Source organism: Notolabrus celidotus, chromosome 16 (genome assembly GCF_009762535.1).
Source record: "Notolabrus celidotus isolate fNotCel1 chromosome 16, fNotCel1.pri, whole genome shotgun sequence".
Lineage (NCBI taxonomy): Eukaryota > Metazoa > Chordata > Actinopteri > Labriformes > Labridae > Notolabrus > Notolabrus celidotus.
The window spans coordinates 27,268,601-27,294,318 of record NC_048287.1 but is presented as its reverse complement, the minus strand read 5'-3'; the positions used below and the strand labels follow the sequence as shown (position 1 = coordinate 27,294,318).

The window sequence follows — 25,718 nt, the reverse complement described above, 5'->3', positions numbered from 1 at the left end:
GTGCCACCTAGTGGTAGCATGAAGGGGCTTTTAACCACCAATGACAAGATTAAAAACAGTTGGAGTTGCCATCTTGGGTTCATCCATCGGTTTCTGGACTGGAGCCATGAGTTTGTTACTTTGATTGTCTCCATCTTGTTTTTTTTCATCCTTTTTTTTGGGCCAGAAGAATCCCTGTTTGGAGACCGATTGGAGCTGGATAGTTTAGAAGCACTCAGATATTACTTACACTGTTGCTTCTATAGTGTGTGGTAAACGTGGGATTAAATGTGTGGCTAGTTTTTTAAAGTAAAATCAAATCAAAAACTGAAAATCACAACAGCAGTCACTTCCTAGGTCAGAACGGGAGCAGCTTTTTAATAGTAAGGAGGCCATCTTTAAAACCAACTCTGTCCATTTTATTCATAATTAATAAATACAAACATCATGCCTTACTTTGAAAGGCTTGAGATGGAAAAACTATAGGTGGCACAACAACTCCCACTGGGTGAAGCCAACACTTTTAGAGCTCCCCCTGGTGACTGGCTGCAGTGGAGGTCATAAAGCCTGCCTCCCTCATTATAACAGATGGAACATGGGTCAAGCTGTAAAATTAAAACACACATCAAAAACATTTTTTAAGCATGCTTTCTGCAAAGTATCAATTTTTCTGGGAAATGTACTTTTGATTAGTCATCTGGAGCTGAAAATAGGGAACATGACGCCATGATTGACAGCTCTGTTGACAAATGAGGTTCCTTCCTGCAGCCTTCTTTACCAGATTAGCAGAGTAGAGGAGGAACGGTAAGAGAACATGTAACAAACTTTTTATAGCCATGAGTGTCTGCTTCAAATCAACACAAGAATCTATTCTGCTCTAGACTTTAGTGACCTGAGGGATTTCTGCTGTTTTACCATGAGTTAAATGTGTGTTTTGGTTTAGTGGAGCGGGTGTGATGTCAGAACCATGGCTCCACCAGCAGGATTGTCTCTGTTGAAAGTCTTGGCTTCAAAATACTTCACCAAAACAATACGTCAGTGCCATCGCAGCAGCAGTTTGGGTTTAGGTTTTACAACGAGGAGGAGAGGGAGGTGCTTTTTCCATTCTCATTTATGATCCATGTTTGCAACCAATGGAGTTGCCCCATGCCGGACATTATACAAAACCAATGTCCCAAAACTCCTTGCCTCAACGGTCACGTGTTGGCATGAATTTGAGAGTTTTTTCAAGGCAGCCAGATCCTTACATCAGCTATTTCCTCAACAGTATAACACTCTTATCACAAAGTGGCAAAAATCTGACAGAATGACGCAGAGAAGTTGTTCCAAAGTGGTTCCCAAAGCCTGGTCTTGTGTTTCGGTATCCAATTTTACTGTACGCAGCAAGTCACCTTTAACTACACATTCAATCGGGGGAGAAATTAGCTTTCTTGTTTTTGCATCCACAGCCTTCAAAGAGATGTGAGATATTGATAACCTACATTTCAGTGTGGACAAAGAAAGAGGAAGAGGAAGGGAAACATTCTTGAGAAGAGTCAATAAAAGAGGAGGATTTCCACCACTAAGCACAGGAAATGGTAATGCCTGTATGTGCCTACTCATAGATCCATCCAACGGTTACCATAGCAGCCATCACTTGCCATCCTCTCAGGGTCAAACCGGGTCTCCTCTGAAATGTGTGTAAGTGTATAAAAAGCCTACGGTTCCTAAATATACCCTCCTACCGGCTGAGTGTGTAATAACCCTCTCCTCTGCTGCACCCTGAGCTTCATGCACACACACAAACACAGGAATGCACGCACGCAAACACACGCAAACACACACACACACACACACACACACACACACACACACACACACACACACACACTTTGCACAGTCACAGATGGCAGCTTCTGTGTGTGTTTTTGAAAGAGCCCTGAGCCCTAGATGCTTTTTAGAAATGAGATGTTTGATTTCAACACATTTTTTAAACAAACTTGAACAGTAGCTCTGTGTGTGTGTGTGTGTGTGTGTGTGTGTGTGTGTGTGTGTGTGTGTGTGTGTGTGTGTGTGTGTCTTTCATCCTTCCACAACAAGGATCCCAGTGATCAGTGCCCCTGTGTGCTGGAATCAAACTGGTGAAACTTGAAAAAGCATGTGAATCCTGTGATGCTGCTTCATAATAACAAGTTACCTGAACAAACAGCCTGAAGAACAAACACCTTTATCTCCAATATCAACACACACACACACACACACACACACACACACACACACACACACACACACACACACACACACACACACTCACTCACACACACACTGAACCACAGCCCTCTGAAGACCTGCTTTTGTTTGTTTTCAGAGAACACGGAGGCGAGATTCACAAGTGCCGATGAAAAGATTTTCTGCTATCCAAGGAGGTTTGATCAAACGACAGATCAGAGGAGAGGATTCTTTCTCTTCTGTCAGTTCTCTTTACACTTTGTTTCTCACACTCCTAATTGAACGCTCACTTCTGATTAGCTGTTACAGTGTGATTATTTTAAAAAGAGTCTCATGAGGGGATTCACAGAGGATTTGGCAGCTTCTGCAGCATTTAAAACTGCAGACATGAGACCAAAAGAGAACATGTAAACTGCTAACGGTGTTTGGGAGCTCTGCTGCTTTTTACTTACTGTTCATGGCAGCTGAAAAACACCAGCACTTAAAGTCATGTTGAGTAAAACTAGAAGTTATTGGTATTTTCTGAGAGTTTGAGTAATTGAAGCACAGTCTACTAATGGATGTCACTCTGAAACTGGAAACAAATACAGTATGTATTACTCATATCAGGGTTTTGATTGGTCAGGGGCATTGCAGGGCTCAAACAGTAACTCAACAGAGTGGCAACGTTTAAAGTTCCTCAGTTTAAATCTGATGTTCGGTGTTTGTCCGAGGTTACACCTTTAAGTACTTTAAAAGTTGCAATGGGAAACATCGTATGTTTATGTTTGACTGGTGTTGTTATTTGCTTGCAATTTTTCATGGACTTATCTGCAGCTAAGCACCCATCTGATATAATTTTCTCAGAACTTAAACCACCAATGGAGGAAAGCAAAGAAAACTACCAACAGCCAAATTCCACCAGATCCTTGTCCTGTCCGTCTCCAATCCATCACGGCACCAGATCTGATAGGTTTCTATTCTAGACAATGAGTTATCTTCCACTGGATCCGCTCCGTTGCCTTCCAGCTGCATCTCTGATCCAGAAGGACGAAGCCCTCTGCAGCAGATAAGCTAGACTTCTTTTTTTGCCGGGACAGGAAGTCAGGCAAAAAAACAAAATGAAAACATCCGGTTAATTTTCAGAATAATACACTCTGTGTTATCACCAAATCGTATTTCACCTAACTACAACAACAAACCGTCATGATGAGCGGAGCCAGGCCTGAAGTCAACAGGTCAGAGGTTTTCAGAGGACCAGAAAGACAACATGGATGAGGAGAGGAGGAGGAGGGGAATCCTTGATTCAGTGATTACTGCCGGAAAACCTCGGTAGTATGACTCCAGCTGTCTGGCGGATTTAGTGGAAGTCCAATTTAAAAGTGTTGTAATGCAGCCCAGGTAGATCATTTTAACACAAGTCCTCTTACAAGGCAAATTCTGGAGTGGCCAATGAGATATGTATATCTAGATATATCTAGGCCATGCAACCCCTGGATACCCTTCTGGACACGCCCCTGTCTGGCTGGTTCAATAAACCCCTGGACTCAGCATACAATGATGATTAGGAGGGTTTTTTTAATTCTTCCCATGAGCACTTAGCTATTAATTTCTTTGCAATTTTTTATGAAACTGCTTGTCAGCTTTCACAGAAGCCATGGAGAAAAAAATGCAAACTGGCAAATAACAGAGTAAATAAACAAAGTCAAAGGGAATCAATCGAGTAGAGTGGTTAAAATGAAGTCAGCAATTGTGGCAGAGGTTGTATCAGCATCCCAGTTAGATAACAGGAGATTTGACTTGTTCTATAAAGACTTTCACATGTTCCCAAAATGTGAAGCAATGGTTAAATAATCATGCTTATGCTCTCAGTGCATGCGTGTGTGTGTGCGTGTGTGTGTGTGTGTCTGTGTGTGCGTGTGTGTGTGTGTGTGTGTGTTGTCATTTGGCAGATCGGTTTGAACAGCCTGAGAACTTCACAATCTGGACTCGATTTTTTATCAACATGCTCACACACACTTTGTTCCACACTCATCCTCCTACTCCACTGCTGCTCAATTCAGCTATCACACACACACATGCATGCACGCACGCACGCATGCACACACACACACACACACACACGCACGCACGCACGCACGCACGCACGCACGCACACACACACACGCACGCTGCACTGATAAAACCTTTCTTTCTTCTTCTCCTATTTTCACTTGTTGTTTCAGTTACTCTCTTTGTTTTGATTTTTTTGTTCTCTCTTTCTCCGGCTGCCCTCATGCTGCACATCATCTTCTCTCTCCCACTTATTTTTTATATCAAAGCTTCAGAAAACACAAAGCAGTTTAAGAAAGGCTTGACTCTTTCACTTCAACAAAAGTAGCACCAACAAAGTGCAGAAATCTCTGTTACAAGCCCTCAGTCAAAACATTACTGGAATAAAAGTGACAAGAGTTTGCAAGAAGTTGCACGGTGGCTCTTTTCAGGAGAATGCATGTCTTTGGATTTTAAGTAGCTCTGCATAAATTAATTCATCACTTAATGTCGCAGCTGCTCAAAATAAAGCTGATCTTAATAACTTTACAGACTGCTTACAAGCTCATACATCTCTTTCCTGGAGATAAAGTCTAATCTCATCTTTACTGGATGTTGCACATCATTAGAAATGTGTCTGTTATATTTATATTATTACAACATTTGCAGTCACAGTGGAGCTGATATATTTAGTATTAATAAGTGAAAGTACTTGAGTTAAGTCTCTTAATTGTGTTTACTTACAGTACTTGAGTTAACGTGCGAGTATGTCGAGTGTTTCATCGTGAGCTTGGACTAACAGTGAGAAGAACCAGGTGTTCACGATGTCTGCGTGTGTTCACATAAATATTACGCAACAACTCACAAACATCAAGATTAGTGAATAGTAGACTACAGACGACACAGTGACTGTTATCTGGCTGACCATATGCTTCACATGATGTGCGGTTTATCTTGTCCTATATCACCACTTCTCAAACTGGTTCTCAGAACATAGACGTCAGCTCTGCATTCTCAGAAACACACTCAGACAGGGCGTGTGATTTCCTCAAGTGGAATGTAGCTTACATTCACTAAATATTTATTCAAACACAACTTCCAAGAACATTTGATGTTTTGCTTTTCACTTGATTTCATTTGACAGCAGGAGTTCTACAAACCATATGACAAGATTATAAAATGGGTCTCAGCAGATGTGGGTCTAACATGAGTCTGGTCCTGCTGGAGGTTTCTGCCTGTTAAAGGAAGTTTGTCCTTGCCACTGTCACTTGCTAAATGTTGCAAAGTGCTCTGCTCATGTACCCCTTGTTCGACTGAGGCAGTTTCAGGGCCAGTTTCAGGGCCGGTTTGGAGCCGGCGCTCAATTGAGAACCGGTTTTTAGTGCTTCGACTGTGAGTGAACCAGCTCCCAGCCAGGAAAACCGGCTCCTGAGTGGCTCCAACTCTTTGCTGGTCTAGAACCGCGAACCGCGAACGTCAGGGGCAAGGGGCGGGGTCGCTGTGATCAAAAACAGACAACCCACGCATGCACAGGGAGAACATGCAAACTCCACACAGAAAGGCACCTGCCCGGCCAGGGATTCGAACCAGGAACCTTCTAGCTGTGAGGCAACAGCGCTATCTTATCTTATCTTATCTTATCTTATCTTAAAGCGGTGGTCGGCAGAGGACACAAGCTTGCCGTTGTGCACCATCGTTGTTGTTGTTGTGAGGGAAAGTTCGCACTAGCGCTGCTCAGAAAAGCGGTCACGTAAATCTGGCGTCATGACGTGCCTCTTCCACGGGCTTGAGCGGGCGGAAAAACAAACTGGTGCCGTGTTGGTTCGCGAGTTCAGCCAGCTCCAAACCAGCGTGAGCACCAGCCCGGAAATACTTTCGGGCTCGCATTGGTCCAAAAGAGATAATGGTGATGATAAAGATGAGATCAGACTGAGTCCTGTCTGTAAGACGGGACTGGATCTTGTCCTGTCTTGATGTTGGGTCTTTGTTAGTAATTTAACATAGGGTATGGTCTAGACCTGCTCTGTTTGTACTGAGTCTTCAGATAACATTTGTTGTGATTTGGTGCTATATGAATAAAGACTTGTCACCATGAACTCTTTAAAACAGGGACCTAGGGGCGCTGGTGGTCTAACGGTCTAAGCGCCCCACATACAGGGGCTATAGTCCTGGTTGCAGAGGTCGCTGGTTCGATTCCCGGCCACGACCATTTGCTGCATGTCTTTCCCCACTCTCTACTCCCCACATTTCCTGTCTATCTACAGCTGTCCTATCAATAAAGGCAAAAGAGCCCCAAAATATAACTTATAAAAAAAAAAAAAGGGACCTAGTCTCTGTGGCGACACTCATTGGTCTCAGAATAGAAGTTTTGAAACCCCACAATGGCGTGCAGCGTATTGGAAATGACATGAGAGTCTATAAATGGGTAAAACTTGCTCCACCTTTGTTGCAAAGTCTGGTATCTTTCAACCAAAGCCATAACAGAAGAATGTATTTTGATTTCGAGGAGCTGTGTGGGATTATGAGAGTTGTTTTTGTCTTCACTGTTATGCAACCACCATTAATATTTTATTTATTAAAGAGGCCTATTACAGTTATTTTCACCTTTCATTATGTCAGTCTGGGACACCTTCGCAGCACAAACAACTCTTTCTTTATCTTCTACTGACACTCTCATTTTCAGCTGCCTCTGCCTGAAATGCTTCATTTTGGCTGCTTTTCCAGTGATTTAAAGTTAGACACAGCTTGTGGTGTTGCTTTGTAGTCATGGAACAACCATGAAGTTATACCTTCACAGGATACTTTGCTAGGGGACTATCAGTACTAACTTAATTGTTTTCACACGCCCTCTAACGCCACTGGGAGCAATTTAGGGTTCAGTGTCTTACCCATCGACACTTTGTCATGTGGACTGGAGCAGCTGGGATCAAACCACCAACCCTCCAATTTAGAGGCATCCCACTTTACCACTGAGCCACAGACACTTAAATTGCATTGTAATAAACTGAAATAAATGACTTAAGGAGAGTGTGCTGAAGCATGATTTGACAAATGCACACACACTTTGAGGCTTTGGGGTTACCAGTTGCATGCTCCAGGTGTGCTGCAGTGAGCTGATTGCTGTTACACAACCAAATGATTCACTGCTGGCACGCCTGCACAGGATTGACCGTAAAACACACGTCACCGATCACACAAAGGTTCAGACATGTTTAAATTTAATTCGTGTGATTATGACAGCCTTTCATTGCCAGTGCCGCCATGCTCCTGCCAAGATCCTTGCTCCTCTTTCTGCATCTCTTCCGCCTTTGGACTGTGGGTGAAATTCAGTTACTGTGCTTATCTGCCATATTTATTTGAGGTGCATTGATGGTATGTTGAATTGTGTGCATTGTCCTAATTCAGTAGATTCTATTTGATTCAAATCTAGGAGACGATCTAGAAATGATATAACAAAGAGGACACTCTAGAAATGGAACTGACTGATAGATTAACATCATGCTCATGTTCTATTATCCTGAAAACTTAAACTAGCTGTACTAGACTAAGGAAAGTAGTTTGCTTGAATTAGGCTGCTTGTGTTTTATTAGCTCAGACAGATGCATCATGTTCACTGCCTGTTGTAACTGATCTCTATCAGATCTAATGGGAGTCGAGGCCAATCACAACCAGTTACTGAATATGGAATTTCAGCAATGTTGAGAATTTTTGTAACCAACCATTACTGCTTTGATAAAAAAATGGACAGTACTTACAAACAAGCCATTAACTAGATGTTTGAAGGTTAGCTTCCTACCCTCACAGCCAAATGCTACGTCCCACTTTTGGGTGCCAAAGTTGCTAGTATTGTACTTAGGCCTTCTATTTTGTCCCTGTTAACATATCGATTGGAATATTTGTTCCTAAATACTTTTTGTTTGAGAATTGATGGGGCGTGCCGGGCTACTGACAATAACAAAAGAGATTACATTAACCTTAAAAATCCTTCTTACAGGCTTTGTAGGCTACGTTTAACAGCAGTAAACTGAGTGAGTGATACATTTGACTGCTGTGAGAAAGCAGGATAGGGGCGCTATTGACCTAGCGGTCTAAGTGGTAACAGGGGTAACAGGCTTGACTCCCTGCCACTACCATTTGCTGCATGTCTTCCCCCACTCTGTACTCTACCCTCATTTCCTGTCTCTCTCTCTCTCTCTCGCTTCCCTATCCAATAAAGGCTAAAATGCCCAAAAACAAAATCAATGAAGAGACAGGATGCACGTGTTTGTCCACAGGGGACGCCAAAATCCACACAGAAAACAGTTCCTCACAGCTTCAGCTCAAACCAAGCAGTAACCTCCTGTCTCAAAATATGAAGCCCATGCGTAAGTGTTATGCAATTCATTGAGAATCTGCTTGAGGCTGGCTGCAGAAGCACCGGAAAAAAAAAAAAAGACGATCTTTGCAGCATTAAGTAACATGTTCACAGCCTGGTTCAAAAAACGGCTCGCCTCTACGTAGATAATTTCTCTATCGGCACACACTGTACGGGGGGTGAATTTTTTCCGAACACGACGGTTCAGAAGATATTAAGATTATGAGTTTTGGCCCAAATAAGGACATGACTGACTTGACTCCCGGTCGGGAACACATAGCTGTTGGCTAGGAGTCAAACTCCGCCCCTTTACGTTACATTCTGCCTGGTTGAGTTCCGCATTTCCAATATGGCTGCCGCCGTCGATTGGCTTCAAAGCAGCGCTCAGGAACAGATGGGTGACGTCACGGATACTACGTCCATTATTTATACAGTCTATGGCTCAAACTCAAATTTTAGATCATGTCATGTGATAAAAAGCACAACAAGACTAAAACAATTTGATATCAGGCTTGTCATAATTCATAGTTAGATAATTACCACTGATACATTTTGATGCTGTAACTCATGGACGTGAAGCTAATTTACAACCTTGTCCATGTATGGTTAGTTCAGAAGAAATGATACGGACTGTTTCATGAAGTGTTCAAAGATGCTTCAAAGCAAAGCTTCCCGATGATATCATTAGATTAATAAGGTTAATGTTTATTGAGTGTCGATTAGCAATGTGAGCACAAGTTCAGTACTGGATTGCACACGTACTCGTCTTTCAGGGACACATTGCAGCCTTTTAGGGTGACATCATGGTAGGGAAATGTGTTTCTCCCTCACTGTATTTCTGCCAAACACATTATAATTAAAGTCCTGCCGGGTTTTCCTCAGAACCTCTCTGCTGTTTGTTATCTCTGCTGATTCCCAGGAAAACTGTTAGCCTGGCTCCGGCTCTGAACTTTGCATGTCCTCCTTCCTTCGCTTCGCTTTGACACTCGTGAAGCTACAAATCAACTCTTTTCCATGCGTCATCTTAAAATAATCTAAATTGTGTACACCCACAGTAATGCACAAGCGTGGAGCTCCACCCTTGCATACTGTAAACGAACACACACAGAGAGAGATGGCTCTAACAATGTGTGTTTATGATCTGAGAACAGATTCAACATGAAACTATTATGCAACCTAAAACAACAAACAAAACATGCTATCAAAAGTGTTCAGCAGCCTCAATTAGTTAGAGATAATTTCTTACTCTTACATAACTCCAACAAAAGCTCATGCATTTCGAAAAACCTGTATTTAACGTTAAATTAGACACAAAGTTGTAATAAAAGACCATTTCTGTTGTTAATGTTTGACTTCACTGATAATCCTGTTGTTGCACTCAACATTTATCACACTGGATAAGAGCATCAGCTAAAAGCCTGGAGCCTGAATTGTCTGATGGCGTTGTTTTTAACGTGAATAGACAGATCCACAGGGAGGTCCAGCAGACGCCTCAGATCAGCCTGTTTGGAGTGATACTGACTAAAACCCTTCTAATCTGGCAGCTGGGGGCTCGCAGTCTCTAACGGAACAGGTGGCCCACCTTTTAAACCGGCAGCTAGTAATGCATTATGTGTTTGTGTGAGTGTGTGTGTGTGTGTGTAAAAGGAAAGCTAATTAGAGAGCATCAGCTACTGTAACAGGAGCTGTAGTCACAAAGAAATGAGATACATCTTTGTTTCCTTTTATGCTTCTACAGAGCGACATCAACCTTTAGTGACTTTAATAAAATGGGATAAAGACAAACAGGCTGCTTCAAAAGCAAAATAATGATCATGACTTTATCAGTGATGGAGGAAATACCTGTGGTGGTGTAGTGAAGTGACAACAACGCATTTCAAAGGCCGAGTGTTAAGCACTTCATTCTGATTGGTGTTGCAAAGGGACAATCGCAAAAAAAAGGACCAATGTCACGTTTCGGCGTTGTGGCATTGTGGAAGCACGAGGGGTTCAACGTGTGAACACACAGCAGGAGCTTCACACACACTGTGCTGCTCCACTATGGCCACAATCTCCCCACCTTTACTGTTACTGCATTGACCCTAATATAAGACTTTCTTTCTATTCTAGGCTTTTTTTCTCTGAATACATCTGAAATGGGATCGTCTGATATTCTGGGTTTAGTAATTCAATGTCAGTATTCTTTAAATATTAGTTATTCTTCATGAAAACAAGAATTGCTCTTCAATAAGTATTTTTTTTAAAAGTTATATTTTAGGGAATTTGCCTTTAATGGACAGGACAGCTGAAGAGAGACAGAAAATGTGGGGAGCAGAGAGTGAGGGAGGACATGCAGTAAATGGTCAAGGCTGGAATTGAACCTGCGACCTCTGCGACGAGGGTTATAGCCTCTGTTCATGGGGCGCACGCTAAGACCGCGAGCCCAACAGCGCCCAAATAAGTCTTATTTTTAATATGGACAATACGGTACTGTACACTATACCAGGGGTTCCTACAGTGGGGGGCGGGATAAGTAATCTTAAATTGCATATTTTACTAGGGATGCACGATATCGGCCGATATCACCGATATAATTTACCGATAAAATAATGGGCTGCTTCACACATGTTGGGCTCATGCTTTAAGTTAAATTTAAGCAGCAGTCTGTAAGGTACATGTTGCTGACTAATATCACTTTGCACATATACTGTCAAAGAGTAAACCATTTTATTTAATTTGGGTTTAATTGCTGAACAGTTGCCCTTTTTACATGTTCCCTGTGAACAGAGGTTAGGTTTACTTACTATGTCAAATGTGAAATTGGCCAAATTTACCCTGGTTGTGTGTTTTGTTATGATTGTCTCAGGGAGAGCATCATCTAAGTTTTAAGTAGGATGTATCTTTTTGTATGATTTTTTTTTTTGAAAGCAATTGTCTTAAAGAAATATGCAGTTTTAAGTATTATTTATTTTTCTTATTTCGCAAATGTGATAAGAGTGTCACCATAATACTGTACGCTAATTCCAATACAGAAGAGAATTGATGATCTCTGCAATTAGGTGTGCGGAAGAAAAATATTGGTATCGGTAATCGGCTAAATGAGTTGTAAGATATCGGCATATCGGATATCAGCAAAAAATCCAATATCGTGCATTCCTATATTTTACCCATTATTTCAAAAATATCGACACAAATAGAAGTTAAATTCGAAATAAAACCTTGCAGATACATTTTTTCATTATCTTTCTGCCTCACTTTGTTGCCAGGTGGCTCCTCCTGATGTTAGGGTTAGTTAAGAGATAATTAACAACAGCATCAGTAGCAGCAGGTTAACTCATTACAGCACAGGAAACACAACCACATGTGCATGTTGGTGGCTAATTTTCTGCAGACCAGCTTAATTAAGGATGAAACAACATGGGGGTCACAAGCCTTTGGCATCTATATTTTGGGGGTCCCGGGTTGAAAAGTTTGGGATCCCCTGTCCTATACCGTACAATAAGAAAATCCATACTTGATGGTAGATGTATGTTTTAATATATCAGGTTACTGTAACATTGCTTGCTTCAGGATGAAACTACTCAATGCTAACCGTCCTTGGCTGAGGTAAGCACAAAAGCAGGTTAACTTCCTATATGATGGTAATCTGTTGAAATAGACTCAATTTGTCTGAATATGTTTTTTCCTGAGGAATAAAAAAGGCTATAAAGAGGATGACAACATGATGTAGAGACAGTGCCGTTTTATTAAAGTTATATTTGTAATAGAGCTGATAATGGTTAAACATTGTTAGACTATATCTAAAGTGGGGCGCACATTAAAGGCCGGTGTAGCTAATAAAAGCTAGTGAGCAGAGTTATTATATTGTTTCAGCTGCACTTAACCTAACAACAGTAAAGTAGCCGTTCCTCTGTTGTTAGGCAGCATCCCGGATTTAGCTCGTTTTTATGGAGCTCATAGATCAGCGCCACAGACTGCACATCCTCATTATTAGAGCCTAAGTGTTCTTTTTAAAGTAGCAAGGTCAAGAAAAACCTCCTCACTTTGGAGCATTTCTGTATCTCTGTGAGAACATTTAGTCCCCACACACACACGCACGCCCCAAAAAAGAAAGGTTCGGGAACACACACGAACACACACACACACACACAGAAGTCAAAGCGACTACCAGAGAGCAGGAGGAGTGGCTGACTCACACAGATTAGATATCACAACTGATTAACGAGGTTATAATGACACATTAGAGCCGAAAGAAGCAAGTGCCAACCTCAGAGTTGATTCACGGTGCAGCGTGTGACCTCACCACAGCCTCCTCCCACACAGCTGCTTTCACCGCACATACACCAAAAAAAAGTCGAGGTTATCTTCATCAAATGTGAGATTTAGGGAGACCTTGACCTCAAATGTAGCACAGTTAAGTATTTACGCTGACAGATGAGATCTGCTTGGTCCATCTGGCGTTCTCTAACTTGGTGCTGCGTTGGCGGAAATAAAGGAAACTGAAAAAAGTCCCTGGATGTTTCTTTGATGTAATCTTAATTCAAGATCAACTTGCTAGCTTTTTCTAAAGTATTTAATTTTACTTTTCAGGGTTTTTATTAATCAGTCAAAGATGGTCGTTGAATAACATCAAGTTCTTGGATAACATCAGAGCCAGCTTTAAATGCCTGATGAAGACTGACAACTGAAAGCTAAAAACATTTCACTGAGTACTTTGGTTATTCCACAACTCAATAGTTAACGTCACACTGAGTTAAATGCTAATGCTTAGACACACGGGTTTAGTGTGAAAGATTACAAACATTTGCCAAATTGCATCTAAAAAAACAGCTGAGAGAGACGGTTGTGCTATTTGTGACACTTAACGTCATCTTTGCACAAAAAGAGGTCAGCACCACGTTTCATGACGCTCCATCAAAGAGCTGTTCAAGCAGATCTGTTACATCAAAAATGTCAGCAAGCCGCTCCCAAAAAGGGGTCATTTACAAACCTGCAGATAGTGTTGAAGCTCACACAGCTTCCCGTTCTCAAAAACAAGTATGAGTTGGCAGAGAAGTGGGCTCTTAGAGTCGCAAAAAAGTAGCTTAAATTCCCTCTGACGTAAAGGCCTCCTTGAACTCTTTTACCCTCACTATGTGTTCATGCTCCTAGCTTAAATCAAGAATAGCAAAGGTGATGACCTTTTATCATTTGGTTGACTAAAAACACTCACCTTTAGCTTTAGGGAATCATTTTGAGATTAAAGGAATTGCTTTTTTGCTAAATTATCAAGTTTTGATTAGAAGACTGATACACACATTTATGACTGCAGGCTACAGTAGAGTTGTCACCTGTCCCGTTTTATCCCAGAATTGTTCTCTTTTTTTCACCAGCTGTCCCGGGAAAATAATAAACTGTTTTCTTCCCGCCAATGTGTATATCTCACACCTGCGCTCCACGAGCGCTCAAAGCGGCTCAAGCAGGGAGGGAAACAGCAAGCTGAATTGACCGACGTACTCCGCGCTGAGGTCTTTTTTTCACCAACTTTTGGCGTCTCTATTTGAAATGGGAGGAGAGACGACTGACAAGGAAGGAGATGGAGCAAATACATGCAAGCCACCAGCACAAAAAAACCCCTAGTTTTTCTACTAGTTTCAATCCTGACTGGGCGACACCATAGACTGTAAATAAAAATGAATAGCGTTGCTCCGCCTTTTTCCGTTGTACAGTTCTGAAGCCAAAAAATCCCACTCCTGGGCGCCGCCATTGTGCAGCCAGAGCCTGTGAAGCCACTGTAACGAGCTCCGCCTTACAGCGTGAGGTCACAAGACGCTGTGTGTCCTTTGAAGTTTCCTTCCACGGCGGCTGTGAATCAAAGGAAACCAGGAAGTAAAACCCCGTTTTTTAAACTCTAATAACTCACGAAAAAGAAACTTTTCAGGAAAAAGAGGCCATGGACACAAAACAGTCACATACTAACTACATATAACCACAGCATATGGATGTGAGAAACATTCGTACGACGTGTATTAATTTTTTAAAGTTTGACAGACAGATTTTTTGACCTATACTGCAGCCAGCCACCAGGGGGCAGACACACTGCTGAAAGCTTCACCACCAGGGGAGCATCCAGCTCCCTTGGGCGACACTACCAGAGTTTGAATCCACGCAAAAACAAAAAAGCATCAAGCTGTGGTATCAAACAAACAAAAACAGGCAGCCATTGCAACTTTTATGACCTAAGAAGGTTCACCAGAAGAAGACAAGATTGCAGCGGCAGAGCTTACCAGTATCCTGTGTCCGAATTTTATCTTCATTCGGTCAGTCTGAGCTGGTAAAAGCAGTCCGAGCCCTCCACCCCAAACAATTTGTCGAGTATCCCTTGTTTTCACAAATCCAAGGTGGCAACCCTAGGCTACACTGATGGCAAGGCTACAGCTAGCAGGTTGATAGCTTTGCTAGGAATGAAGGCAGTCAGCAAATGAGAAACAGCTTCTCTGGCTTTGTCGGTTTCAACTTTTCTCCTCTAACTCTCTAAAAGTTACATAAATAAGCTGAACTGTTGTGCTTTTTTGTAAAATCTAAAGATTTGTCATCAGGGTTTTTTGATGAACGAGACTTTGGTCGTGTTAGCATGTTGAGATTTTCATTAGTAAGCTAGCTGGCTAGTTTGATCAAGTGTTTGAGCTGAAGTTAACACCAGGGGTTCCCAAACTTTTCAGCCTGCGACCCCCTAAAATTTAGATGCCAAAGACCTGTCCCTCAAAGTGATTTAATTTGGCTTCATTTAGCTGGTTTGCAGAAAATGACTCTACCTATATGAGCATGTGTCTGTGTTTCCTGTGCTGTTATGAATTAACCTACCTAATGCTTTTGATAATTAACTGTTCACTAACCCTAAACTTAGGAGTCATCTGGCAAAAAGAAAGGCAGAAAACTCATTACATTTTCTATTTTCAAGGTTTTATTTCAACTTTAGCTACTATTTTTGTCGACATGTTTTATATATTTTACTATAATGGGTAAAATGTACAATTTTTAGATAACTTAAAAAAAAAAAAAACATTCTGGAAGAATCTCACGACCCCCCATTTGTGTCTCGCGACCCCCCAGGGGAACCCGACTGCCGACTCACACTTTGGGAACCCCTGGTCTACACGATAACTTCACCTCACCTGACTTTAAACATTATTGAACACATCTACAGCCACAACAGTTAACAGTATCCTCTACATTTACATGTTTATCATGAATATGTCCTTTTTCTTTAACCTCAATGTGAAGATATTGCTAAATCTGAAAACGAAACAGCGCTATTTCTTCAAATAAAACATAGCAAAAGCAGTGAAGGTCTTTTTCAACAGCCTCACCTTGCTATGAAAAGAATAACATGTTAGGCAAACTGGGCAACCAATAACACACAAATGTTTATAAAATGAAGCAGTTTCACTTTCACTAACAGTGAACATTCATGAGACATCAAATCTTCCAGTAAATGAATTTGATGAAACAAACAACACAGCATGACAGTAGAGCATATTTCTCTATGTAAATGTTTTACATGTCTACAAAAACACTTTCCACGGAACCAACAGGGCAGCACACCCACGGAACAAAGCTGCATAGCGTGTTATTTTGTAAGCAGAGTGATTAGTTTTTTGGCGTGATCATGTGGGAGTGAGCTGACAGAGATCTATCAGCAATAAGGGAAGTGTTTCTTCCTTCAGTGGAAAAACACAACCTGAGAATGAAGGCCTGCTCTTCCCTAGAATACAGCTCACACAGTCTTAACTATCTGTTCATGGGAGTGAGTGTGTGTGTACTGAATGAGAGCATAACCCTTTCCCCTAGAAAGCCAGCCAAACATCTGGCAAAATGAGCCTCACCCTAAGATGTGTGCTTCTTTAACCGACCCAGAGTAGCTGCTTATTTGAATACAACAAATAATGTCTGTGTGTGTGTTTATGTGGTAGAGGGTTTGTTTTCTACTCATGTACACACACCCTTTTTCTGTGGAAACTGTGGACTACATAGTTGGCCACTTTCCATATCACCACTTCAATGACGCTGCATCCACTGCTTAGAGAAACGCTTTTGTTTATTATCTTAATGTTTATCTTTCTAAACAGTGACAGACTAAAACTTCTACTCAAATCAGACACAGGACTTTGGGGAAAAACAGATGTGATATTCTAAAGTAATTTATGAAAATGAGCCAATTTGTGAAAGATTGAAGAGCCCATTAGTGAATCTTAATGTCCCATTAAAGTTACTAACCATAGATCTGTCTGGGAGTTTTGAACTCCCTCGCCTCGTCGGTTCTTCTGGATCAGTGCTACAGACAGCCTGCTGTCGTGGACCTGACCAAACTACTTCAACTATACGTTTCAATCTTACCATTATGATCACTCTTATAATGACTCACACTGAACTGCTGTTCCTGTAAACAGTAGATAAAAATACTGTGCAAAATACCCCAGAACTGGGAGATGTTTTCGCTTAGATATTTCAAAGTATGAACCACATATGATGAGATCTGTACTGGATACTGTCTGAACGCTGCATTGTAAAATGTCATTCCCTGGACATATCTGATCTTCAGAATGGGACCACTTTGATACCATGAGAACATGAACAAATATTCAGAAAATGTATTAGCAGTGATGCTGTTTTTTTATCATAGTGATTAACACCAACAGATGATAATCACTCCACTAATCATCTCTCAGTTAATTGCTTTGGTTTGGGGCTCACACGTTTACTGATTTGGTTCCTTTACTAACACTTTCAGCAACCTTCTTTCAGGAAAAACATCCTCCTAAACTCATTTGGCTCATTTCCCCCAAGCGGTCTGGTATGGATCAGTACAGTTTGGTACGGGTTCGATCGGTAACGCTTGATCCTGTTTGCGTTTCCACAGCCAACCGTGCACTACTTGGTGGGCGGCGTGTAAGCCGGATGCCGGTAGCCGTGTGAGCTACGTAATAGTGTGACGTCATGACAGTGCGACACAGTGTACCCAGCTTATAAATTCAATGAAGAAGAAAAACGTGAGGAAAGTCTGCACCTCCTCGGTCGTCCATGGAACGCTGTTTCTTGATGCCATTTTCCAAACAAAAAAAGTTACCTTCCCAAAGTCCACTGGAGATTTAAACATGGCGGGGTTATGTGTTGTTCTTTATTACCGCTGTCACACTGGAAGTGACGATTCTTTCAACCAATAAACGGACTACAGTGTTTCTAGCTCCACCTTGTGGGGTTGGATCGGTATGTCTGGCACCCCAACAGAAGGCTACCGAAAAGTGGGACGGTACGGCTCGGTAATTTGGGGACCTGTCCCGTTTTTTAGTCAATGGAAACGCCACAAAATGCGTGCCGTACCGAGACGAACCGAACTGAACTGCTTGGTGGAAACGGGGCTATTGACACCGCCTGTCCTTCACCAAACAGAAGACAGACAACGTAAACTCCAAGCTGGTTTAAATTTTGGACGAGTGGCACAGGATGGTGGAGACCCAAAACAGAGCTAGTGAAGAAGTTGTTTTAAAACTGCATCCTTAAATTGTTTTCTTTGTACAATGAGAACACAAAATAACCCAAATAAAGGTAGTTCCTCATCATACTTGAAGCAAATATTACACATTTAAAAAGCAGTTTGTGATTTCTTTTGATGCTTTTTCTCCAAATAGATGCAAACTTATTCTGTGTGTTGTAAAATCAAATAAACTGACACACAGTTTCAGCTCTTACTGACATTTTTTGACACTTAAAGCTATCAACTATCAATTTATCTACCTAAATCATCTATCCATCCATCCATCCATCTAACTGGAAAGCTCTCAAACAGAAAGAATAAATTCAGTGGGGGAGCACAAATGGAGAGTTTGAGGATTTTCTCTCCTTCCCACTACCTCTCATTAACACATCTCTATCTCTCCTACACACACACTCATAAACACACGGTAGATCCAGAGTCCAGAGCGATGCACTGGAAGGTGGAGGTAGAGAGAAATCAGGCGGGGAGCTTCTATAATTAGAGGAGCATTCAGGAGCCGTACTGCTGAGTTGCTGAATGTTTAATGCCGGGCCTGCAGGCGTTACAGTTGCAAAAAGAAAACCTCTGAGCCCCTTTACACTACCACTTTAACACACACACACACATTTACTTACAACACCCCTCCATACATACACGCACACTCAGAGGGATGAGGTGAGCAGAAGCAGCAACAGTAGTAAACTGGAGGAGCGGATTCAGATTTCAGGGAGGAAACGACAGCACAATGCTCGGACACAGACACGCAGCACACGTGACAACCGAGCGTGTAATTTCCTCGCTATTGTCTGTAACATGAACTACGTAATGAGACGGGAACCCAAACCTCCTCGGGATGATGTAATGGTCACACACACACACGCTGGACGAGGAAGAGGAAATGCTCAGGACGTTTTCTAACTGACTGTTTGAACTGATCATTGTTGAAATGTGCTGATGTCTGATGTTCTGTGGTTTGGGTCACAACAACGACCATATGAAGGATATGATCTAATACTTCAGACAGCGCTGCAGACAAGTGTTTGACAAGTATGAATAAATACTTAGACATGTTACGCCTGGGAAATAGACGATGTAGTGAAGCATCATTTGTAATATTCAGGGCTGCAAACGATGTTTCCTCTCACAGTTGAGGAGTTTGCTGATTATTTCTAGACTAACAGCTGGATTGTTTGATCTAAACAAAGCAAGAAATAAGTGAAAATGTGCAACCCAGTTTCTCCCAGTGCAAAGTGATGCCTTTGAATGTCTCATTGTGCCAGTCCAACACATACAGGTAAAGGTAACTACAGTAGAAATAGCAGGAAATCTTCCTGTAGCGACTACAAAGAGCCACAAGCCGCTGAGAGGCTGAGGTTGGGCCTAGTTAAGTGTCAGACGTGCTAAAAGCAAAAATCACTAATGCACAAAAAGTAAGTTTAACCTTTTATTAACGAAAAAGGAGAATCAACTCATGATAAAGTGCACAAAAGAAAATAAGGGATAATAAGCGGTCAACAAAAAGTACAGAGACCCAGCTCACCCCCTCTCTCTACCTCCAAACAAAAGAAAACAGGTGGCCTAAATGAACTGAATATCTCCGCCCCTAACACATGACCCTTAATTAACCTAATTAACTGACCCCACAATAAACCATACTGTAAACAAACAACAAAAATAACACCACAACAAATATACAAACAATATCCTATACCCTAAACCTCAAAAATAAGAAACAATAAACACTTGAATCCTTCATGGCTCCTACACTTCATATGAGAGTCTTTACATGGCATTTTTTATATGTTTTCTTGCAACAATCAGCAGAATATTGTCTATAAATTACACTTCAAATTTCAGTTCTATTTGTCAACTACTCGTCCACGGCTATAAGGGATTACAAATACCAATTTTAGAAGGTATGAATAGATAGAGCACTATTTTTTAGCTACTCTACTCATATTTTGTGCACTTTGGCTTAGGCTAATTTAGCTTATATATGTCTTTAAAAGTACTTATATACTTTTCTTTGTGTTCAAATTTTTAGATACATTTATATATTTATTGTCTCACCTGTCTTGTTGTCAGCTTTCTTGATTCTTGATTTGACAGAGCTGTACAAGACTTGAAATACAATGCAGTATTTCCATTTATTATACTGTCAAGTCAACATGAAGTCTTGTGCAGAATTCATCCAAAAAAACAAGACAAAGAAAATGACTTCATCCAAACTACATACATTTAGAGGAATGGATACAGAAGTTCAGGTTTTTAGCACTAAACCTGCTCTGTAGCATTCATAGGTTTCTTGCTGCATTCTCAGTGGTGCACCAAGGTTTACTTCTGGCTTTTTAAGACTCCTCTCCCCAGATGTGATGCTGAACAAATATAACTGATTAAACCTTATCATGTTCATTATAAACCTCAGACAATGACTCTTTAGCATGGTGTACTTTCCGCTTATCAGCCCACATGCTGAGCTGATTTGATGCAGGTATATCAGATGATCACCAGGTTTGATCCCCCTATGATCATGATAGGTTGTGTCAAAACAAGACAATCAAGAAATCCACGTGATCACCGTATCTTACTTCTATCGGTCATTGTTATATCTGTGCCTGTGCTTCTTTTTTGGGACATACCGATACATGACTTCATCTCTAAGCATCCCATCTCTAACCTTCAAGCATCACCAGCTGGATGGATTTGATTGCATCAGGACATCTAGACTGCGTGAGATTAAATTCCTGTCACTGACACGGTGAAAATATTTCTGCCTGCCTCTCTGTGAGGCTTCAGTCCAGTGAAAACAAACATCAGAAAGACTGTTTGTTTCTACAAAAATACAGATTGTATTTTTGTGTTTACTTAGAATTAAAACAATTTTGAAGTTATGTTTTAGGCCTTTTTTTTGGGCCTTTATTGGATAGGAAAGCTGAAGAGAGACAGGAAATGTGGGAAGTAGAGAGTGGGGGATGACATGCAGTAGATGGTTGACTGGCCGGGAGTCGAACCAACGACCTCTGCGATGAGGACTCTATATGTGGGACGCTTAGACCGCTATGCCATCAGTGCCCCTACTTAGAATTTTCAAGGTTAGTTTTTAGATTTCTATATTTCTTGTCCCTTCTGTCTTGTTGTTAAGTACCAGTGTACCATGTCAAATTCCTTGTGTGTGCAAACTCACTTGGCAATAAAAAATTCTTGATTCTTGATTCTTCTGAGAGACTACGCACCAGTCATCACTGCTAAATACCTACTCAACAATGGAAAACTGTTCACACGGACACAAAGAACAGCTTATTAGCTTATCCAAACATCACAATTTAGCCGATTACTTCTCCTAATGACCTTATGTAACACTTACAACTGCTTAGGTTCAATCAGCAAATGTTAAAGAGTGTCTATCTGAAGAGTCTGATTTAGGATTCAGAGTTTTACATTCAGTGTTGAACCCAAAGTGTCACATTTATCACATATTTGAAGCAGCAGTATGATCAAAATGCTTGTTTTCATCCAAAATATTACACAGGACCTCTTTCTGCTGTACGTATGATCATAAAATGTGTCCTCAAACACCTAAATCCCCCATGTATAATACTAATAATAAAGAGGAGAGTTTGTGTGTCTCAGTGTCTTTATAACACCTCTTATTTCAGCACACTAATCCAACACATCTCCTTTCCTGTTACCTTTATTATCATGTATTATTGTGTTCTCCTCACAGGAACATACAGCATGTCCTCTGCCTGCACTGTGAGCAGGGAGTGGCGGAGCGGACAGGAATGTTTTGAAGGGAAGGATTTTAAGTCTCAGGCATCCTGGAGGGACTTGGACAATGACTGTACTGAAGCTGAAGACATTTTGTTTTTAGAGTTTAAGATTATGTCAAGACCTGCAGCTGTCCTCACATCTTTCTACTGTAACATCTCCCCTTTTATGACATTTCTTTTACTCTCTGTCAAGATCATTTGGGTGATTTTGGATTCAATTGACCCTCCTGACTGGCAGATGCATAATGAGCATGTCATATTGGGGGTAACACAATTTTAAAAAGGTGTCATTTTTAAAGCATTAGAGAGGTAATCTACTACACCAGTTCTTGTTTGAGTGCAGGAAACCTTTAGGATGAAATAGCTTTTTAAAAGGAACAGCGCATACAAGGCTCACCCTGATCAGGAGCGGATTTCTTCCAGGCTGGGAAGCGATGCGGCTCTTCCACTTCTGCTCCAACCCTGGCTCCCTCCCTCGGTGTGCTTCCTGCGGTTTTATCGGTAGAAACAGTCCTCAGCTACCAGGCTTGTCCTCCTGCTCCTCTCTGGCCGCTGGAAGGTGACTGACAGGCGGCCTCTGCGCTGAAACTCTGGGTAATCTCCGCAGCTCGCTCCGCTTCTCTTTCTCTGACTGCCGCTCCGCTTCTCTGCCGCTCCGCCACCGCTGCTGCTGCTGCTGCTGCTGCCGCTGCCTTCTGACGTCATGTAGGAAAGCCCCGCTGGTTGACGTAACGTCGTCAAGAGACGGAAACCCCGCCCCACAGCGTCAACTCCTCCCATCAGAAACTTCTACAAGGGTTTACCGAAAAAGTGTGTGTGCTGGGAAGAGGAGCAAAAAAAACCCCAGAAACTAACTGGGAGGAGTTTTGTTGAGGTGGTGAAGTAATTTATTTAAATATGTGACTGAAATGAGGACAAACAGGTATTTTAAGGTTGTTGGAGGTCAAATAAATAAATAGATAAATAAATAAATCTATGAGACAAAAGATATTTTTGGTGACATTCCAGGTTTACAGCAAGAAAAAATCTAATTTTAGACCATCTATATATAAATAGATTATTAACCTTGCTTTTATGTATTGATTTACTTTAGTCCAACTAATACAACTTTTATTTTAACCAATTTTTATTTAAAGGTGTGCTACCTCTGTTATTTTGAATCACTTCTTCTTGAAAAAACTTTTTTTTTCAAAATGGCCTTCAAAACTTTGTAAAAATTTTGGATGTATTGGTATGAGTTCTCATATTTTGGAGTTCCTTTATTTATGTACGTATGTAAGTACGTATGTATTTAAGTATGTGTGTATGTGTGTATGTATGTATGTATGTATGTATGTATGTATGTATGTATGTATGTACATATGTACATATGTAAGTATGTATGTACGTATGTACGTATGTATGTATGTATGTATGTATGTATGTATGTATGTATGTATGTATGTGTGTGTATGTGTGTATGTATGTATGTACGTATATATGTACATATGTGTGTATGTATGTGTGTAAGTGTGTATGTGTGTATTTATGTATGTATGTATTTAAGTATGTGTGTATGTATGTATGTATGTATGTATGTATGTATGTATGTATGTATCTATGTACATATGTGTGTATGTGTGTATGTACGTATGTATGTACATATGTGTGTTAATGTGTATGTTAGTATGTATGTACATACGTACGTACGTATGTATGTATGTATTTACAGTTGTGCTCGTAAGTTTACATACCCTGGCAGAATTTATGGTTTCTTGGGTAGTTTCTGTTTTGTTTATGATATAAAAAGACTAAACACAGTTGTTTGATAAAAATGTTGTTTCACCCATCCATGAATGGAAAAAAAGGATATATATAAATAAAGTGTATTATTATTATTAATTCATTCATCCATTTGTCTTTCATTAATTTATGTATCATTTCATCTCTTATTTGTCTTGTTATTGTTCTATGACATAATACAATATAATGTTCATATTTGTACAAGTAATTAATTATTGTTGGTTTGATGTACAATTAAACTTGTTAAATCAAAGATCATACAACCAAAAATTATAAATGTGACCCAGATGTTAATCTTGAATGTATGTAACATAAAAAGATACTTGAGAAGAGAAATAGATTATAAACCGGCAAATTAGACAATCATTTTTTTTTCTTCTTTTTTTTTTTCTTCTGACACATGAATCCGCCTTGTTGTGATGCAAGGTTTCTGATGAATCAAGTGTATCTGACTAAAAATAATTTAAATACAAAGGTGAGTCAAATGTAGGTGGGGTTGGTTGGCATATGTACACAGTATTTATTAAACCGATAATTATTGTTGGGCTATTTTTTTTTTTTTTAATTTGAAAGATGAAAAACAAAGTGATGCTTCTTATAAAGTCTTATAATTGTCAGTGATATAAATATAAGTATATTTTATCTTGTGAAATGCTTAGACACTTTGTTTGGTTTAAAAAGATGGGCTGATATTTATTTTGTCTGTTTTTTAAATTAAATAAATGTAGTTTGCTTTTTTTTGTTTGTACTTTGTGTCGGCCATTCTATCTTATCACATGCTTTTGAACGTTATATTATCCAAAACCTAAAAGGTATGTGATTTATGTTACCTAAACTAGAAATACAGGAAAGCTTCATACTGGAGTCTTTAAGTGAAATTTTTGCCATGTTTTCGGCCAAAGATTGTCGGTAAATTACACATTTCTTTTTATAAGGTGACAGTTCAATTTGTCAACTACTTGTCCCAGCCTGAAAGCGATTATAAATACCAATTTCGAAAGTTATGCACAGATTGGACATTATATTCTAGCACTGTGTATTGAGGAAAGTAATACCTAATTTTTTGAAGTGACATGAACCTCTCATTTGCTTCTAGTGAGCCTTTTCTATCATAAACTATGCAGTGCATAGAATAGTGTGATAACAGACGTCTCTTTTAACCATGCTTTATCTCTGCATCTTTCTACCATTAGACTCTACTTCGTCTACCAGCAGAGATTCGGTGCAACACCACACCCTAAATGTCTGCCTTCCTCTGTGGTAATCTCTACATCAGCTAGTCACACGTCTCATCTAATACCATTATCCTATCCACTGCATGAACAAAATTTGTCAGACATGATTAAACACAGGTTGTATTCTGCACTAGAAATGGCTGACATTGCAAGACATAAGTGATTGTTAAACTAACTGTTCAAGAAAGCATTCTCACAAAAAAAGGTCTGCTTCATTTAACAATCATTCACTTTATCAGCCCTCATCATTGAACTTTCACTGACTTAAATCAGTAATGTAGACTTCTCAAAACTCACCATTTGTCTGGTCCTGATGTACAAACACAAAATAGTCTTTCTGTACCAAGACAAGATCGTCCATCCATCTTTGATTATTTGGAATAATACTAAGGAAAGTCTAACTTGAGGTGTATCAAGAGATTCTTCTTGGTGGACTTAAATTACACCAAACTATAAACAAACTCTGCATTAGTCTCAGAGGAGTCGAAGTCCTGTAACAAAAACTAAGGTAACCACCAGTATCGAATAAGAAAGCCAATGTGGAGGTGCAGGGAGAAAAAAAGCAGTTTGAGTGCCCATATTTGCCCGTGTGTAAAGCCTGGTACAAAATGCAGTCTTAGCCTCTTTACACAATTATTTTGATCCCTGACAATTCGGAGGACAAGTATTTTTAATAACTCATCTGTTTTGATTATATTAAGGCTAAGAGTTATGCACATGCATGCATGATTAGGAGCCTGGCTGATTTAAGGTCTTAACTCCACCCCTTTTGTGGTTTCTAGATTGGCCGAAAGCAAGTTAGTCTTTATTACAAATCTGGTGACCCCCATCCTCTGGCTTCAAATCCCCTCTTCAGACACCAATGTGAGACATTACTCAAGACTACC

The 25,718-nt window shown here is 40.4% G+C and overlaps 1 protein-coding gene across 1 annotated transcript in view; it reads right to left on the bottom strand.

The window, feature by feature from the left end:
* Window positions 1-22,511, bottom strand: part of rnf19b (ring finger protein 19B) — a 53,540-nt gene extending 31,029 nt beyond the window's left edge. Inside the window, exon 1 of the mRNA XM_034705514.1 lies at window positions 22,212-22,511. The gene's annotated coding sequence lies outside the window, so the exon portion shown is untranslated. The remainder of the gene's footprint in view (window positions 1-22,211) is intronic.
* Between the last annotated feature and the right edge of the window lie 3,207 nt (window positions 22,512-25,718).